General features: G+C 37.5%; 1 protein-coding gene across 1 annotated transcript in view; it reads right to left on the bottom strand.

Moving 5' to 3' along the window:
• The window catches only part of LOC114054310 (XK-related protein 4), a 463,880-nt gene that overhangs the window by 227,431 nt on the left and 215,985 nt on the right, over positions 1–20,464 (bottom strand). The gene's annotated exons all lie outside the window — the stretch shown is intronic.

The raw sequence follows: 20,464 nt of genomic DNA, 5'->3' as shown, positions 1-20,464 counted from the left end.
CTTCTTCTTCTTCTTCTTCTTCTTCTTCTTCTTCTTCTTCTTCTTCTTCTTCTTCTTCTTCTTCTTCTTCTTCTTCTTCACCAAACAACCTCAGTTCCTTCAACCACTACTTATATATCATTGTAGAAGTAGATTATGTCCTTACCCCTTTTTATTTTAAATAGTATTTCATTTTTTCCAATGACATGTAAAGATAATTTTTAACATTCTTTTTTTAATAAAAATTTGAGTTTCAAAATTTCTCCCTCCCTACCCTTCCTTCTTCCTAAGATGGTAAACAATTTGAAATAGGTTATATATGTGCAATCATGCAAAACTTATTTCCATATTCATCATATTGCCTCACCCCTTTTTAAAGGTTATTAAGACAATATTGCTCCCTTCAGCATCCTAGTCTGAAGTCTTTGGATTAGTCTGAATGAGAATCCTGGTCAATTTTTCCACAGCTATCAATTCTAATATAGTGTCCTATACTAAATCTAAAGACCAAACCACTTTCTTTGAGGAAACTGGGAGAAAAGTTTAGAAACTCTGTTTTCCTTTTTAATATTCTATACACCTCTTGACATAGAGGTGATGGGCTAAATATGCAGAATAAGACATATTTTTGGACAGAACCAATATAAAAATCTGTTTTGCTTGACTATGCATGTTAATTGTGTTTTCTTTTTCTTCTTTCCCTCCCTGGGGTGGGAGGAGGTGGGAGGAAAAGGAAAAAATCCCTATTAATTGAAAAATGAATTTAATTAAAATAGAATTAGAGCAGTGATCAGACAAGGTGAAGGGAGCCTTGACTGACACATTTAAGAGCAATACCCTTCAGTACCCATGTCTTGTCCAGATTAAGGTAATGATCAGAAGAAGAGGAAAGGAGTCTTTGATTCTCTAGTTAATGGAATTATCTTTTAAGTTCACCTTCCACCAGATGAAAAGGATAATTTTATACCTCTATTATAGAGATGGAGAGCTAAAGCGTTGGGGATTGGCTTTACCATCATTTTAGAGATGGGAAACTGGGGTAAAGTGGCTTACCCTGAATCAGTATGGATGAAGTGACAGAGATAAAATTTCCATTGTCTTTGATTTCAGTGTTCTTTACACTACCATACTGTTGTCACGTCCTGTTCAGAACCTACCCACTTGGAGCTAGAATAGAGGTAAACTGTTCTCTGAGACAGGGATTCATTCCTTCCCCCTTCACCCCAGGTATCTGACATTTAGAACAATGATGAATCACATTTTAAAATCTTAATTGCTGTTGGGTCTTCCAATTCAACCCATCTGCCAGAAGCTTAGAAGAATGGTTACCAAAGGCTGGAGTTTCCATCTGTGGTATGGGCTTCTCACACATAACATTATTCTTTGGTGATTAGTAAATGTTATTGCAGCTGCTACTACTACTTGTTTATTTAAAGAATAACAATATTTGGAGATCTCTTCCAAATCCTATGTTACAAGCATCCTTTATTCCTCATCAGCTTCCATGGAGGTGGCTGGCAAGAACTGTTGTATTCATTATAGAGGCAGAAGAATGCAGGCAGCCAGTGTTTTTATGATGAGGCCATGATTACTCAAAAACTCAGGAGAACTGAACAAAAAGCTTAAGCTCCATGATTAATAGGCATTATACTGTTTTGCCCATACTAGCCACCCCCTCCCAGGGCGATGATACTCTCAAACCCACAGTTCTCAGCACCTAATGGAAGAGTATCATAGCTCAGATCTAAATGGGAGCCTTTCCTTGATCAAATCAGTAGAGACAGTAGACAACAAACTCTGTTATATTGGTGAACAGCTTTATGTCACTGCTTCTCCTCAAGCACAGCTTTCTTTCCTTCATGAAACAGCATGGTGGGAATTAAATTGGCTCTCATTCCAATCTGTTTTCATGCTTGGGCACTTGATCAGATTTATTAAGCAGACACCCCCATCTAGTGGGATCAGCAGCACCCTACTCTCAGAGTCCTGGGCCTCTTCTGTCTGAATTACATGCCCTCATTATGTATCATGTGGACACTTTTCTCTTGGAGCCTAAACTTCAGTGAAGGCCCAGGCCCATGGTTTTCAAAGACCTAATCACATCTTGAACCTTCTCCAGAGATGAAGGCCTGGCAAATGAATCCTACTCTTCTCTCTTCATCTCTTACTGTAATAATGTCTTCAAAGTGCATTGAACAAAAAGTGAGTACAAATCAATGTTAGCACATCTCTCTTATTACTGTTTATCCTGCTCAAAAAATAGTCCTCCTACTCACAGTTGTAACATCTTACAAAGCACACAATGTATATAGCAATTTTATTCTGGAGTGAATTAAGGAATCTATCAAAGCATTAGCAGAATGAGAAATTCATAATAATGCTTTTTATTTCCATTTTTTCCTACCAAAGGAATTATAGGAGCTTTACATAAAACATGGGACTAAAACAGCAATTAAAATGCTATAAACCCATAGAAAAGAGGACAAAGTAATGTAACCAAACAATTGGGTTATGCAACATTCTTTAAAAAAAATAAGTGAACTCTTTGCTTTACTTAAGGAGATTAAACAGCAGGATCCTAAGGGAAGTGAGAAACAGACTTTTGAAGACACCAAGAATCTACCTCTAATGGAGGTCTATTCTCTTTGTACTTATCTGGGTACCAACTCTCCATCTTCAAAAGGAGAGATATCATGTAGATTCTTGAAAGATCAGTTAGCCATTTGACATGGAATATGAGAGGCCGTATGGTATAATGGCTAAAGCTATGGACTTGAAGTCAGGAAGACCTGGATTTAGGTGCTGCCTCAAATCTTTACTATTGGAGTCATCCTGGGCAAGTTACTTAGCAATCCTAAGTCTCTGTTTCCTCATTTGTAAAATATCACCTCTCTCACAAGGTTATTGGGAGATTCAAATGAGAGAATTCAAATCTTAAAGTATTATATAAATATAAATTATTGTTTTCAATGAGCAGTGAAATTTTAAGCCTGACCTCAAATCACCAGACAATACTGCCTTTTCCTTTTTAAAATGAAATGATAATGATAATTTTTTATCATCATTAAGGGAAGATGCTCAAGGAAAAGAAAAAATTCTCCCCTAAAGAGCTATTTAACTTTTCCATGTTTCTTGAGGAATGTATCATTGTATTATTTCTTCTCAAGAAATAATGACTATGAAGAATTCAGGAAAAAAAAGTAATACTTGGGAAGACTTGCATGAATTGATACAGGGTAAAGCAGGTGAAAGAAAGCATATAATTTCCACAATTACCATCATAATAACTAGTGTTTATGTAGTACTCTAAGGTTTGCAAAATGACACATATGTATATGCATGTACATGAGCATATATAGAAATACACACATATATACATTTGATTACAATAATGGAAAAGAAAACAACAGTAGAAATTAGAATTAAGATCAATTTATGGTCAGTATTGACTCCCAAAACTGAATGAGGACCATATCTATATCCTCTTGTCAGGGAGGTGGTAGATTACAGATGTGAAATGAGGCATAAGCTATTGGAAATTGTTGATGTTTTTGTTTGGTCTGCTTAACTCTCCTTTTAATAGGATAGGGTTCAATTGAGTGTGTGTTGGGTGAGGTATTAGAGAATGTCAATGCAGTTAAAAATTCATCAATAAAACATTAAAGATATTCCATAAAGGTATCATTTTTGACAGACACTGAAATTCCAACTCATTTCATTTATTAAATGTGGCAAATGGAAAGCAAAATAAATTAGTCCTAATGGGTCTTTAATGGAATCCACAAGTTTCTGTGCATTGGTTGGGAGTATGGAGACTGTTCAGATAAAGTTCAGCAGGTTTCATTAGAAACCAAAAACATATTAATTACCAACAGACATATTCCAAGGCACTGAACTCTTCACAGAAACCGATCAGTGAATGCTTCTTTTCTATTCTCACAAAAGAGGTGCTCATGAGGACAAGCTCAATCTCCTCTACCTCCTTTACCCCCAGCCCAGTAACCTCCCACCCCCTCCGCTGGCTCTTTGAAACCTTCGAAGAGGATTAGAAGTGGTTCCATTTGCAACTAGAATCACAAGAGGCTAAGGGCTGAAAGCTTTTTTTTTTTTTTTTTATAATTACCCTCATTTGACCATGAAATTGAGTTGTGCTAGAACAGCCTGTTTCAGAGCAAATCTGGAGCAGAATCTCCAGTTTCAGTCCTGTCAATGGTGGATTACTTAGGACTGCAAACTGAGAAAATGCCATGACGCCATTATCATAATTGGCTGTACAAGCCCTTCTTAAGCTTAATCAACCTGCTGCTATGGAAAAAAAGACTCAGGGGCATTTTTGGTTATTTTAACCTCTGTAATATTTTCCCTTTACTTTGCAAAATGTATATACATATATATATATAATATATATATTCACATACATGTACACATACTTATACACAAATATATGTGTGTATATCCATTTTAGTTTGTTGTTGTTCAGTTGTTTCAGTTGTGTCTGATTCTTCATGACCCCATTTGGGATTTTCTTGGTAGAGATACTAGAGTTGTTTGCCATTTCCTATGCCAGATCATTTTACAGATGAGGAAACTGAGGTAGACAGGGTTAAATGACTTGCCCAGGGTCACATAGCTAGTACATGTCTGAGGCCAGATTTGAACTCATGAAGAGGAGTCTTCCTGACACACACACACGACACATATATTAGACATATATAGACATATTATATAGGTATATATTAGACATATACACATGTAGATACAGATATCACACATATGTGTGTGTGTATATATGTACACACACACGCATATATGTGTGTGTGTGTGTGTATGTGTGTGTGTATGTTAGACATACACACACACATAGATGGAGCCCACCAAAATAGAATACTAGGTTTGGAGTTAAGAAGACATAGGATCAAATCTTGCCTCTATGTGGCCCTGGGAAAGGCACAATGACCTCTATGTGCCTCAGGCAACACCCTGTTACATCATCAACAATAATACAATGGAATGAGTTCTCAGACCTGGAGTTCCCCCCCACTCTGACAAAACCACATTTCCTTTTCATATTCTTGTATGTGTATTCATATATGTCTACTTATATTTGGCTCATACAGCCAGAGAAGAAACCATAGAGGCACTCTGCTCTAGTATAATCTCATTTTTCAGATGAGGAAACTGAGGCCTAGAGAGATTTAGGGATAAGTTATATGTGTGGGTTTCAAACTTACTCAGTTTCCCAATTATTTTATAAAAGATCATGTTTACCCTAGGAGTCATAAAACAGTTATGGGTTGCTCAATAGTTAGTGGGATATGATATATTGGGAAGCACCCTATAGCAAATTTAAAAAGTCCAGCTCTGGTATTTGCATATGCCCCAAATGGATAGTAACAAAATGGTTAGAACATTTGATTCATGACAACTAATTTATGGGGCTGTCTCACATATTGCAGATGCATAAACAATCATTCTCCTTAAACAAGCTACCTTGAAAAGAATGGAGCAAATCTTTGGTCCGGGGATATACCCATGGCTATCAAAACATTTCATACTGAGGACCTCTGATATTTGCTCTTTATAAACATCGATAAGATTTTGTCTAACACCACTTCAAACCAAAAGCTTCCATTTCCTAACTCAGTAATTTTAAGGAGCTTGCGAGTGTCATTGTTATAAAAATTATTTATTGTCATTTTTTAGAAAACTTAATTGAATGTGACGCTGTGCTGTCCTGAAATTAAGAAAATTACACAGCTCTAGTGTTACCCTTAATGACTTAGATCAGAAGACACACACACACAAATACACACACACACACACCCCCATGAAAACTATATGTTTAAAAGATAGTTTATGGGGCAGCTAGGTGGTGCAGTGGATACAGCACCGGCCCTGGATTCAGGAGGACCTGAGTCCAAATCCAGCCTCGGACACATAACACTTATTAGCTGTGTGACCCTGGGCAAGTCATTTAACCCCATTGCCTAGCCAAAAAAAAAAAAAAGATAGTTTGTGAAAACAAAACCATAAAGCCAGAATAACTCCACCGCTCCATGTGTGACTGGAAGAAGTCACTTAGCAATCTGTGCCTCACTTTCACCATGAAAACTTCCTTTGCCTTCTTTTAGAGATATTGTGAAGATATTGTGAATACTCTTAAATGTATTTGCTTGTCTCTCTAGGTGTCTTTCTAGGCTCTTTTCTTGAGGACAGGGATTATTTTTTAATGTGTCATATGCTTACTGGGTACTAGGCAGCTAAGTGGCACAGTGGATAGAGCACCAGGTCTGGATTCAGGAAGATCTGAGTTCAAATCCAGCCTTAGACACTTACTAGCTGACCCTGGGCAAGTCACTTACCCTGTTTGCCTTGATTTCCTCATCTGTAAAATGAGCCAGAGAAGGAAATGGCAAAATACTCCAGTATCTTTGCCAAGAAAACCCCAAATAGGCACGACTGAAATAATCATACAACAACAATGATAAATACTGGATACACAGTAGGTAGTAAAAATGAATGAAAATTGCTATTCCAACAGCTATTTCTCATGTTATATGTATATGAATTTCAATACCAGTTTTTTTGGTCTCATTTGATTTGGTCTTCCTCCTGGTAATTCCCATGCTTTGAAACAAAATTTGATTCAGTGACAATATGGTTACAAAACAGGAAAACATGGTGATCGTGGACCAGAACCCTAAGTTCTCAGTGTGCTCAGATTGGGTCTAATTGTGATAGGATCTCCACAAATCCTAACCCTTTGGCTAATTTTGCAATGGGGAACGTAAAAGGATAACTCAAATATTGGTTATTTCCATGTCTCTACAAATGTGGGTAAAAGAATTCCCATTTCCAGCATAAAGACTCAATGTCATGACATGCAATGGATACAAAGTAATAATTGTTTCACCTCACAGACACAAAACATAAACAAAAGACTCACAATTATTAAGATTCTCTCCCCTTTCCAAGGAGTCCAATATTTTTTTAAGATCCTATACTGTATGCCAAACTGATAACATCTTATCACTGGGGCTCTCCTTGGAAGGAAAACAGGAATGAAGTTGTTAAAGGATCAGCCTCCAACATTCTGACAAGTCTCATTTTCAACCCAGACATCCAGTCTTATAGAACTACCTTGTGGACTTGGCCCTCAAAGGAAGGGAAATGCACTCAACTTTGCTAGACAGGTAACGTTCCCCCAAATCCTCTCCTGGCTTCCTCCCTCAGCATTCTTCCCTCCCAGAAACTCATATCTGCATCAGATATTATGGTACTACCTTGAAGTTTTAATTTTCTGCAGAAAAGAAACATTCTTAGGATTGTTAAACATAGCACCTTTTATAATAGAGTTGAAATGTTTGAATAGATGATGTAAGGTATAAAGGAAAAGTCTGAGTCTTTTGCCTCACCACATTATGACGGAGTGAGTGCCTTGCTGCATTTCCATCTGAGAGTATCATATGAGAAATTCCCTAGAGGCTAATACTGTCCAAGAACTCTTCTTTCACAGTAGAGTAGATTTTAGCATCTTTTTTTTCCCTCCATACTTCCCAGAAGATTCCCCCTTTTTTCCTCCAGAAGACTGTATTCCCGAATTTGGAGTCTATGAACTCTCTCTTCATGTTCTGTGGATAAGAGTACTTTCACCTCTAATTTGTCTTTGTCCCGAGGCAGTTATTATCAACTCCTGGGAATGGTGGAAAATACCCTGGGAATCAGTCTCACTGCTCTCTAGAACTCTCAAAGAAGGAGAAAAGGGAAAAAAAGGTCTGTGCTGGGAAGAAAAACGCCTTTTATAGGATTCAATGGGTCACTCTGACCCACAGCAGATAGTCTGAGCCAACCAAATTTTTCAGTCACTGAGACTCAAATACTTATTTTCATTAATACACAAAAGAGTCAAGCTAAGCCAATGGGTATGTCTGCACTCTACTAGATGACAGTTCACTGCCCTGTAAGCTTATCAAGTTGATAGGGAACTCTCCTAACCATTCCATTACACTTCTTAATAAAGCTGTCTTTTGTGCAAAGTTAATTCAACATAAAACTCATAACCATACCTCATGCCACCCCCATACTAAATCATGTCAAGTTTTACTGCCTGCATTAGTAGGTTGAAAGTATATCTGTGTATATCATCTATTTGTCCAGTCAAGCTGGAGGTGAATAGGGTAAAACTTAGGCAAATTTTTTAGGCTATAACCCTTTCTCTCTTTCCTTTATTCTTTAAACTCTGCTCTCCCCTCTCCAGCCTCCCCCAACAAATACACTTACACATTCTTTGATCATGACTATGATCTTGTGACTGGGAAGATATATGGTTTTTAATCCAGTGTCTATGGAATCACATTTGGTGTACTTAGCTGGCTGTGAAGACAAAACTGATATACCTTTAAGGGACTTGAAGGAAGGAAGGATCAGAGAAGGGGCAGTTTATCTCTCTGGAACAGATAGCCACCTAAATCCCTAGGAATGCTGTCTGGGACTACTGGAGGGACAGTGGAGTTGAGGATATTTGAAGTGTCTTAGTTGAGGTCTTTTGGAGAGTTCCCTTTCTCCAGGTCTTAACCAGTCCCTCCACCTTCCTCAGGGGTGAACAGATAGCGTTGTTACTTTATTCTTAACCCATCCTCAGGCCATTTCTTCTGTCTACTTCAATATTACCAGATAAATGATTTCTAGATTTGTTGGACACATTTGGCATTATTTTACTTGATATTTAGTGATTCGTTGGTATCATTGCCACCAGGAACCTTATCACAAAATCACAGTTTCAGAATTGGGTCTGCCATGCTAGGATACATCCTATCTCCTATATAAATTTTTCTTTTGGTTGCAAAGTTTTTTATGAAAATGTACCACTGGGATATGACCTCTTTTTTGTTATTAGAAATATTAATATGCTATAGAGTAAGTTATACATTGATAATTCCAACAGACTTCCTAATTACCCACGTGTCAAAGAATCAGAATTTTAAAGAGGAAATGGTCAGAGATAATTTAACTTAATCTCCTCAACAAGAACATGAGTAAACTGAGTTCCAGAGGTGTTGAAACTTTTTGAAGTTAACAGAGCTGGTTACTTATACTGCTGAGGCTAGAATCCCTGTCTCCTGACTCAGTATAACCCTCATTCTATATAACTCTTTCATAGGAAAATATAGTTCATTTTCCCTGTATTTAATTATAATTTTCTTGGCCCATCACAGTAGATGTCATACATCAGAAAATTGCTGACTGAGCCCTGGGACTCCTTCCCACTTTCCTCCTTGTAAGGATTGCTGTGAACACAACTAAAAAGAGGCAATTCCTTTCTCACTGTGTGTTCCTCCTGTCTTCTCATCTCAATGGGAGCTTTACTGTGACCTTTTTACTTATGCATGTCAGCTTCATTATCCTTCATTAACACTAAATTTTCATTGAAATACGATTCTGGTGATGGGCTTCTCTGTGGTGTCTCTACTTTGCCTTCTCCTACAGGAAAAAAAAGGAAGAAGACATGATCATGGCAAATTAGGTACGTGGGAAATGGCAGAAAGCCTTCATCAGTGGAAATGCTTTGTTCTGTGACTTAAAAAGAAATGATCATGGAAATGTTGTTGAGGTGAGTATGGAGACATGCATAGGTACTTATGTGGAGTAGTAAACAATGAAACTGGAATAAATTACTAACTAAAACAACTTTACACAGAAAACAAATAACTGTGATTACTTTGGCCACTTTTACAAACTATCCCATAATATAGAGATGCTAGTTATTTCATTAAGAAGACTCTCTTGAGCAACTACAGGAAACAGAACCATGTAGTAGGTGGTAGGGGGAGATAATACTACAGATAAATCACACTTAATGCTGGTAACTGGTTCTGTGAAAACATGTTGTTCAATAAAATCATATTACTAGGTTGTACAGTGAATAGAACACTGGGCCTTGAGTCAGGAAGGCTTGAGTACATTCAGTATCAGACTATTCCTACCTGTGTAACCCTGGACAAGTTACTTAACCTTTGTCCATCTCAGTTTTCTCAAGTATAAAATGGGGATAATAACAGCACCTCCCTCCCAGAGTTGTTATGAGTATCAAATGAGATATTTGTAAAATACAGTACTGTGCCTGGCACATAGTAAGTCCTTAATAAATGTTGTTTCCTTCCTTCTAAAGGAACAATGTCAAAAATAGGTGAGGAACCAAATAATGTTACAGCTAGTCTTCTCAAACTAACAACACAGTTTGGGTTAAAATTAACAATGTAATTGAGAAACATCAATGATCTTAGGGGCCTTTTTGGCTGGGGCCTTTTGGCTATCTTACATTTGCATGTAACTTTCATGTTATTTCATTTCTACCTTTATAACAATTCTGGGATGTAGATAATGCCAGCATTAGCATTCCTTTTTTTTTTTTTTAATGCTGGCATTATTTTTATTTATTTATTTATTTTATTCTTTTTTTATTTTATTTTTTAATGGTAATTTTTATTTTTTTTTGTTTTTAACATTTACTTACCCCATTTCACCCCTCCCCCACCCCCAGATGGCATGCATTCTAAATACCCCTTCCCCTAGTCTGCCTTCCCTTCTATCTCTCCCCCCCTTCTCTTATCCCCTTTCCCCTTCAATTTTCCTGTAGGGCAGGATGGATTTCAGTAACCCATTTCCTGTATTTCTTATTTCCTGGTTGCACGTAAAAACATTTTTTTTAAACATGTGTTTTTAAAACTTTGGGTTCTACATTTTCTCCCTTCCTCCCTCCCCACCCACCCTCATTGATAAGGCAAGCAACTAAATATAGGTTATATATGTGCAGTTATGCAAAACACTTCCATAGTAGACATGCTGTGAAAAACTAACTCTATTTCCCTTAATCCTATCCCACCCATCCATTTATTCTATTCTTTCTTTTGACCCTCTCCCTCCTCAGAAGTATTTACTTCTGATTACTACCTTTCCCAATCTGCCCTCCTCTCTATCATTCCCCTACTCTCTTGTCCCCTTCCACCCCTATTTTCCTGTAGGGTAAGACAGATTTCTACACCCAATTGAGTGTGTATGTTATTCCCTCCTTAAGTCAAATCCTATAAGAATAAGATTCACTCATTCCCTCTCACCTTCCCCTATTTCCCCTCCACTGTAAGAGCCTTTTCTTTTCTGTTTTTTTTTGTGAGATAATTTACCCCATTCTACCTCTCCCTTTCTCCTTCTCCTAGTATATTCCTCTCTTACCCCTTAATTTTATTCTCCAGATATGACCCTTTCATTTTCAACTCACCCTGTGCCCTCTATCTATCTATTTATATCTGTATATGCGTACATATAATTTTTTTCTCCTCCAACTACCCTAATACTGACAAAGGTCTCATGAGTTACAAATATCATCTTTCCATGCAGGAATGTAAACAGTTCCACCTTAATAAGTCTCTTATGATTTTCTCTTTCCTGTTTACCTCTTCATGTTCCACTTGAGTCTTGTATTTGAAAATCAAATTTTCTATTCAACTCTGGTCTTTTCATCAAGAATGTCTGAAAGTCCTCTATTTCACTGAATGACCATTTTTTCCCCTGCAGGATTATACTCAGTTGTGCTGGGTAGGTGATTCTTGATTGTAATCCTATCTCCTTTGCTCTCCAGAATATTATATTCCATGCCCTGTGGTCCCTTAATGTAGAAGCAGCTAAATCTTCTGTTATCCTGATTGTATTTCCCCAATACTTGAATTGTTTCTTTCTGGCTGCTTGTAATATTTTCTCCTTGACCTGGGAACTCTGGAATTTGGCTATAATATTCCTAGGAGTTTTCCTTTGGGGATCTCTTTCAGGAGGAGATCGGTGGATTCTTTCAATTTCTATTTTGCCCTCTGGTTCTAAAATACCAGGACAGTTTTCCTTGATAATTTCTTGAAAGATGATGTCTAGGCTCTTTTTTTGATCATGGCTTTCAGATAGTCCAATAATTTTTAAATTCTCTCTCCTGGACCCATTTCCCAGGTCAATTGTTTTTCCAATGAGATATTTCACATTATTTTCTAATTTTTCATGATTTTGGATTTGTTTTACAGTATCTTGATTTCTCATAAAGTCACTAGCTTCCAATTGCTCTATTCTAGCCTAACCCAAATGGCAAAAGAGGTCCAAAAAGCCAATGAGGAGAAGAATGCCCTAAAAAGCGAAATTGGCCAAATGGAAAAGGAAGTCCAAAAGATTACTGAAGAAAATACTTCCTTAAAAATTAGAATGCAGCATTAGCATTCCTAATTTACAGAAGAAGAAACTGAGGATCAAAGGGGTTAACTTTCCCATGGTCGCGGAAGTAGTAAGTGATGGGGCTGGGACATAAACCCAGGTCATAGAACTATAGATTTAGAGGGAGAAAGGATCTCAGACGCCATTCAGTCCAACCTTCTCTTTTACAAATGAAAACGAAAGCCCAGGGAGGTTGACTTGCCCAGGGTCACAAAGATAGTAAATGTCAGATGCTGGGTTTGAACCCAGGTCCTTTGAGTCTAGTACTCTTTCCACCATACAATCTTCTGATCGGGTTCTGGCCCAGGATTTAACTCATTGCACCAGAGTGAGGCATAGAAAATGTGTTTCCTTTCCCTTGATGAGTTTGTAGCTTCTGTGAGACCAGAGTCAGATGAATTCAACAATTATAGGGATTTTTTTTCTAATTCAAAAACTGCTAAATAACAATGAAATTGAGTAGACAACTTGAAGGGACACAGAATGATCAGTGACCAGTATGGAAAGTAGTTAATCTAAAAAGGTTTCCTAGACCAGATAAGTTTTAAATCAATTCTTTTCAGAGTGATAGAAGGATAGACTAGCAAGGTAGTACGAGAGAAGGTTCCACAAAGGAAGGGAATTTTATATCTAGAGATAGTGAAGAAGAATTAAAACATTTGGTACAGGATGGCAGTTGCTTGACTAGAATGAAAGGACCATGTTGAATGAAGTTGAAGAAATAAGCTGTGGGGGTAGCTAATGGAAGACTTTGATGAAACTTTTGTTTGATCTGTGTATAGGGCTGGTCAACCTTGTTACTCTATCAAATCAGTCTTTTTAGGTGAATTGCACATGCACAAACATGCCTACAGCAGCATGGATGTTGTCTGGCATCAATAGGGAGATGCCTAGGACTGCTTGACCTTATATGAAAAAACCCAGGGGAATGAATATGGGTGAGACCTTTTAAGATAAAAAGTAGCATGAGTCAGCACAAATATGCCAATTGGTTCACAGCACCAGAGAGTAGCCCAATAGGGATCAACCATTGGTAAACATAAAGGCTTGACCAATCACAATGAGAGACTCAAGTACTAAAATACCTGGGTTGTATAAACTCAGGAGGATGTATCCTCCTCCTGAGGTTGAAAAAATCTTACAAACAATTCAAGCCAGTAAATCACTGACAGCCTGGCATAAACAAATTGTGTTGGCTTCCTTGCCTATAGAGGCTCAATCCTTTGAACTGCTGCTCTATAGATAAGGAGGAGCTGGGTTTTAGATTGGAAAGTGGCATGGTGAGAATGTTCAGAAGATAAGCAAAATTTAAATATATAATAAATAAATAATGTGATAAATAAATGTAAAATAAGTAAATATACGTAAAGCAAAGTAAAATGCTTTCAAGTTGGAATATATTGGAGAAGTTGAGATTAAGTATTCCTAGCACAAGGTGAAAGCACAATGATCAAGGTTGTGACTGTAGAAATAGAGGAGGGAAGGGAAAAACAAGAAAAAGAAAAAAGTAATTTACATGATAACTTTATTATATATTTAAAAGGAGTAGCAAGTTGTACATAATAGATTTGCAGTTTCATGGGCAGACTTTTTATTATTATACTATGTTATGGAAATGCTTGTTTTATTCCATAAATTAAAAATAAAAGAAATAAAAGTAAAAGAAATAGAGGAGGTATAGGGGTGTGTTAGGCTGGTTTTATGAAAAAAATGTAAACATGATACACTTTTAAGTTTAATCTGCATCATTAACATTTTCTCCATCACTTTCTTGTCTAGACAATCAATAAAAATAAATCAAGTCCTGATTTGTAGCGTTTTCTTATTTTCAAGGTATAAATGCTAACATTGAAAATTTAACAATCGCCCTCTCAAGTCAATTGGAATTGGCTCCAACACGCCCCTGAAGTGGGACATAGATGAAACATTCACAAGACTTAATGATGAGTGGACTTGGGACAAGGGATGGTGAAAGAAAGAGGAGGCTGAAGTGAGAAATTAGGTTTGTAAGCTCGTAGGACTATTGCAAACGGAGTGGCATTTGTGGGAATGGAAACTGAATAAAACAGTTTAACTGAGAGGGTTATGAGGTCAGTTATCAATATGTCAAGTTTCTGGTTTTGTGGGACATTCAGGTAAGAAGGTCATGGCAAATGGAGATATGAAACAAAGGAGAGAGTTAGATGTAGACTGTGTGTAGATTTCCTTCAGGTTAAAATAATGAGTAATGAAGTAATGAGACATTACTAAAAACAAAACAAAACAATAAAGAGTTTTGTATCATTGGAAAGGTATATACCTCCTGCAAAGGAAGATATTGTTGAATAGATGGGGTTTGAAGTGCTGTAACTGGTATCAATGGCAGCTGGAAATAGCCAATAAACATTTGCATTTGTAAACGATGTTCCAGACAGCAACAAAATTGACATTCTCATCCATGGGAGACCTTACATTACCGCCGTGTCTTGCAATAATGAGTATTACACTAGTGGCTATTATGTACCCTCTAGAGACCTTGAGGAAGTCTTGCAGCATTTTTGGAGGTTCCTCTTTTGAGGGCTTATGGGAGGATTTAGACAAGGATTAAATGGGTTGAGAAGGCAAGGACAGGTTATAAGCTGTGCCTTTGGAGGAGACACTATTAAGAATGATAATACGATCATAGATTTAGAGCTGGAGGGGCTCTCATAGTCCATCTACTTCAATCCCCTTATTTTACAGATGAGGAACCTGAGGTCCAGAGGAGGGAAGTAACTGGCCTGAGGTCATACAGATAGAAAATGGCAGAATCTGAACCTAGGCCTTCTTCATCTAAATCCAGTAATCTTTTCTTTGTACCAAGGTGCCTGGGGAGTAGAGAATTATTGATGTATTATGACCAAAGAAACTTTAATAATTCTTAAATTTAAAATAAATTCTAAAAACATGGAAATAGAAAATGACAGGAATTATGTGAACTAAAAAAAAACAGATGGAGACAAAATAAAATGAGTATTAAGACTATTTTTCCCTGAACCTATGATCTATGGTGTCAGGAACTCCTGATATGAAAATCCCTTCCACAGATTCAAATATAGGCAACTATCTCTTACTTAGATTCTTAGAACTGTTTGAGGTCACTGAGAGGTTAAGTGATCTTCCCATGGTCACTCCGTATGAGTCAAAGGTAGGATTTCTTGACTGCAAATTCAGGCTTCTATTGGCTATGCCATGTTGTTTCTCGTTAAGACTATCAAGAGTTGTTTCTAGCAATGAAAATAACTCAAAAAGTCTCCTGTTAGATAAAATATGGCCTGAGGACAAATTTTAATGGGCTTTTCTCTAATTTGAGGTTAAACAATAATCTGTGTATGTGCTTTCAGTAAATACAAGTCAATATAGGTTATCTTTATCAAGTTCATTTCAATTTGCACACTGTTATTAACTTTTTGCATTTGGCTCTCAATATGTCATGCCCTGGGATATTGTAGAAAGGCTTCCTATATTGAGTGGGAATTTGGACTCAAATCTCTAAGGTGCTTTCCAACTCTCAGATGCTATTTGCATTCACCTTTGGATCCATCATTACTCACCATAATGAGAGTACAGATCTTGTTAGCTCTATAATTAACAATTTTGAATTGATGATTAGAAGCTTAGCATCAATTCTAAGATTCTGTAGCCTGCTGAAATGGGATATAAACTGTCAGTACATTTCTATTACTTCTAATGTTCATCACATGTCAGCAACCTACAACATTTGGGCTTAGGCAATCACATGTGCTTACTTCCTCCCCAATGCCTTAGCATGTAGTCAACATCTCTTCTGCCAATGAAGAAAAAAGGGTAAAATCTGGGCACTCCACTTTTTCTTAAGGAAAGAGCATGGAACCAGGAGTTAAGAGATCTTGATCTCTACATTACATACCAGCCATGTCCATTTGGTCAAATTGATTATCCTTCCTGAGCCTGAGTTTCCTCATCTGGAAAATGGGAATAATACAACCTTCCCTGTCTTTCCTCATAGAGTAATCGTGATACTCATCAATTTATACAAAAGTGCTATACATTGTATGCCATTATGTAAATGATGGAATATTATTAATGGCTCAGTATTAGTTTAATATCTAATGAGAAATGGGCAAGCTAGGTAGTTCTTCCTACCTGAACTTCCCCTCCCCTTCCCCAACTTTGTGGCATTCATCTAAGTCTTACCCTTTCTTCCTGATCTACTTGAAGCCTCACTTCACAGGTGAGGCTTGATTTCCCCTGATAACCTCTGCCAATAGAAATCACCCCATTTTTGAACTGTTTTGGCACTTTTTATCTATGTGACTCCTTTGTTCAATTTACATAGGATGCCTGTTATTGTTATCTATCTCTATTTATTTATCAATCCATCTAACCTTCATCTACCAATCTGCCTACCTATTTTTTAATCTAGTTATCTCTATGTGGCCAGTCTTACCAGTGAGAAATGTAGGTTCCTTCAGATCAAGTCCAGTGTAATTTCTCATGCCTAGGAGTGTTTTACACATAGCAGTTATTAACAAACTTTTGTTGAATGGCTAGAATCAAGAGAGAACAATGGGAAAACCTATAGGGGAGAGGCCAATCAATATTATTAAATGCTGCCGAGAGGTTACAAAGGATGAAGATTGTGAAAAGACTATTAGATCTGTCAATTAATAGATTATTATTAACTTTGAATAAACTAGTTTCAGTTGAATGATGAGATCAGAAGCCATATTGCAAAAGACTTAGAAGAGAGTGAAAGGAGGGGAGAAAACAGAGCGAAGGAAAGGCTTTTTGAACATTAGCAATATCCCCACTGAAAGGGTCTCTCAGAAAGGGCCCCCTAGGAAAGTAATCATATCTTTTCTGTTGAGATGCTGCTTGGGCCATTTGAATTCATGTCATTCAGTTTTTTAGGGTTTAAGACAGGGAACACTCTTTACTTGAGAAAGCCTTCTATCTATACTAGGTCCCCCTAACTTTCTCTTCTTTCACTTTCACTCATCCCATATACCTAATTCATTGCCAACTGTTGAGATCACCACCATCCCCCCTCCCAAGAAAAAAAAAAGGAAAAGAAACTCAGGCCTATGAAGGACTGTATTTTACAAAATAATCACCAGTTATCTAGAGTGCCATGTAAGTATTGCAGTTATAGTCATACTACATCTAATTTAGAAACAGAAAAGTGGATATTTTTGAATGATTATCGACTGACCCAGAAGCCTTGTATTCCTTTGTCAATATGTATTCTATTAGTTGGACCTAACCCCTTGTGGCTCATAATGTCTGAAGGCAGGTGGTCTTCTCCAGCACTTAAAAAACTCAGTCTCACGAAGAAGGGACTATGTGTTATGTAAGATACCTAAAATAAGAGACCCAAAATTTTTATTTGTTGTTTGAATGAATCCTTTTCCACCTGCACAAGATCAAGAGTAGATCAGAGAGGTAGGGACGCTCTTAATTGCCCTTAATCGCCTGTCTTACTGTGACTGACTTTGGGTTATTCACATAACTTAGGGACAGCTAGGTGATGCAGCGGAGAGTTCTGGACTTAAGAGGCAAAAGGAACCGAGTTTAAATATGATTCAGATACTCACTTGCTGTGTGACCCTAGGCAAGTCGCTTAACCTCACTGAGCCTCAGTTTCTCCATTGGTAAAATGAGGAGACTGGGTTTGGTGGCTTCTAGCTCCAAATCTACGATTCTATGTTATAATATCTGTAGTGTCTACCTCACAGGGTTGTTTGCGAGGGCTAAAAGAAAGAATGGATGTAAAGTGCTTTGGAAACCTTAAAGTACTATATAAATACTATTTGTAACATTGTAATTCTTATGAAAATAACGAAGGTACGGTAGTGTAGTGGACAGAGAGCTGGCCTTGGAGACAGGGAGTCCTTCCTCTGACACATACTGGTTTTGTGACCATTGGCAAGTCACTTAATCTCAGAATAATTATCAGTTTACATGAGTGGTGGAAATTTCCTTAGCAGGAATTTCCTAAACCAAATCTAGACCAAATTCTCTCTCAATCTCTCTCTCTCTCTCTTTCTCACACACACACACTCTCTCTCTCTCTCCCCCCCTCCTTCCCTCCCTCCCTCCTTCCCTCCTTCCCTCCTATATCCATGCATCTTTCATATATGCATACTCATCTTTTACTTTTAACACATATATACATAAATGGATATATGTGTCTGTATACATGTCATAAATGTATGTATATATACAGAAAGAGAGAAAGTACATTACTGATTAGCGAAACCTGTAAGTGCATCAGGATTCCCATTTCCTTGTATAAATGAGAATTTTCATGAATGTATACAGGACAGGACTGACTTCTGTATTTCATGCTCAAATAGCTACTTATTTATACATTATCTCATACCTTATATCCCCCTTCCTATCTCTCACCCTCATGCTGTGAAGATCAAATTAGATAATATATGAAGTGCTTTTACAAAACTTAAAACTATACACAAACTAGATACCATTAACATTATTATAGTCAAATTTGTGTACAGTTATAAATTATGCCTTATGGTCTTGATCAGAATATGTTTTGGACAGGTAAAATCAATTAATAATATTTATTAAGCACCTACTATGTGCCAGATACTGTGTTAAAAACTAGGGCTCCAAAAAGAGGCAAAAGATTATCACTGCCCCCAAGGAGCTTACAATCTAATCGGGAAGACAACATACAACAAATATATACCAAAAAAAAAAAAAACTGTATGTAAGATAAACAGGAAATAATTAATAGAGGGAAGGCATTGGAATTAAGAAAGATGGGAGAAAGCTTCCTGTAAGAGGTGGACTTTTAGTTGATACTTAAAGGAGGAGGAGGAGGAAGCAAGTTCTAGACATGGGGCACGACCAGAGAAAATGCCCAGAGTTGAGAAATAAAGTTTCTTGTTCGTAGAACATACAGGAGGCCAGTGTCACAGGATCACATAAGAAGACAGGAAAAGTAGGAAAGGGCAAGGTTATGAAGGGCTTTTGATGACAAACAGAACGTTTTGTATTTGCTCCAAGAGACAATACGAAGCAACTGGAATTTATTGAATTTTAGGGTTGGGGGTGTGTGACATTATCAGATCTGTACTTTGGGAAAATCACTTTAAGGGTCTGAATGGAGACTGGGTTGGAATGGGGAGACACTTGAACCAGGCAGACCCACCAGTAGGCTATGATAATAGTCTAGTCATGAGGTGATGAGGGTCTGCAGTAGAGTGGTGGCAGTGTCGGAAGAGAAAAAGGAGGATATTTAAGAGGTGGATAGAGAGGTGGGTGTGGTGAGAGACAGTGAGGAATCCACTAGGACTCCTAGGTTGTGAATCTGAGGAACTTGGAAGATGGTGTTACCTTCTATAATAACAGGGAAAGTAGGAATTGGAAAGGGTGTAGGGGAAAAGGTACTGAGCTCTGTTCGTGACATATTGAATTTGAGATGGCTACTGAATATCCATTTTGAGATGTCTGAAAGGCAGTTGGAAATGAGAGACAAGGTCAGCTGAGAGTTTGGAAAAGGACAGGTAGATTTGAGAATCATCAGCATAGAGACAGTAATTAAATCTATGAAAGTTGATGAAATCACCACATGAAGTAATGTAGAGGGAGTATAGAAATAGAAGAGGGCCTAGGACAGAACTCTGAGGGAGGTCTATAGTTAGAAGGCATGATCTGGAAGAGGATCTGGCAAAGCAGACAGAGAAGGAGTGGTAGATAGGTTGGAGGAAAACCAAGAGAAATTAGTATCTCAAAAACCTAGATAAAAGAGAGCATCACAGGGGCAGCTAGGTGGCGCAGTGGATAGAGCACCAGCCCTGAAGTCAGAAGGCCCTGAGTTCAAATCCAGCCTTAGACCAAACACTTGACACTTACCAGCTGTATGACCCTGGGCAAGTCACTTAACCTCAATTGCCAAAAAAAAAAAAAGAGAGAGAGAGAGAGAGAGAGTATCACAAAGGAGAGGGTGCTCAACAGTGTTGAAGGCTACTTAGAGGTAAAAAAGAACAAAATTTGAGAAAAGATCACTGGATTTTCAACTAAGAGAACATTAGTGACTTTGGAAAGAGGAGTTCTGATGGAATGATAAGGTTGGAAGCTGGATTATAAGGGGTTAAGAAGAGACTGAGAAGAGAGAAATTGGAGGCATCTATTGTAGACGATACTGGGGATGGAAAGCTCAAGAGCAAGTTTTATTTTTCAGGATGAGGTAGACATCGGCATGTGTGTAGGC

The sequence above is a fragment of the Vombatus ursinus genome, unplaced genomic scaffold (assembly GCF_900497805.2).
Source record: "Vombatus ursinus unplaced genomic scaffold, bare-nosed wombat genome assembly UNPS02014812.1, whole genome shotgun sequence".
Taxonomy (NCBI): domain Eukaryota; kingdom Metazoa; phylum Chordata; class Mammalia; order Diprotodontia; family Vombatidae; genus Vombatus; species Vombatus ursinus.
Note: the sequence above shows the minus strand (reverse complement) of the source record. Positions and strands in the feature narration are given on the sequence as shown.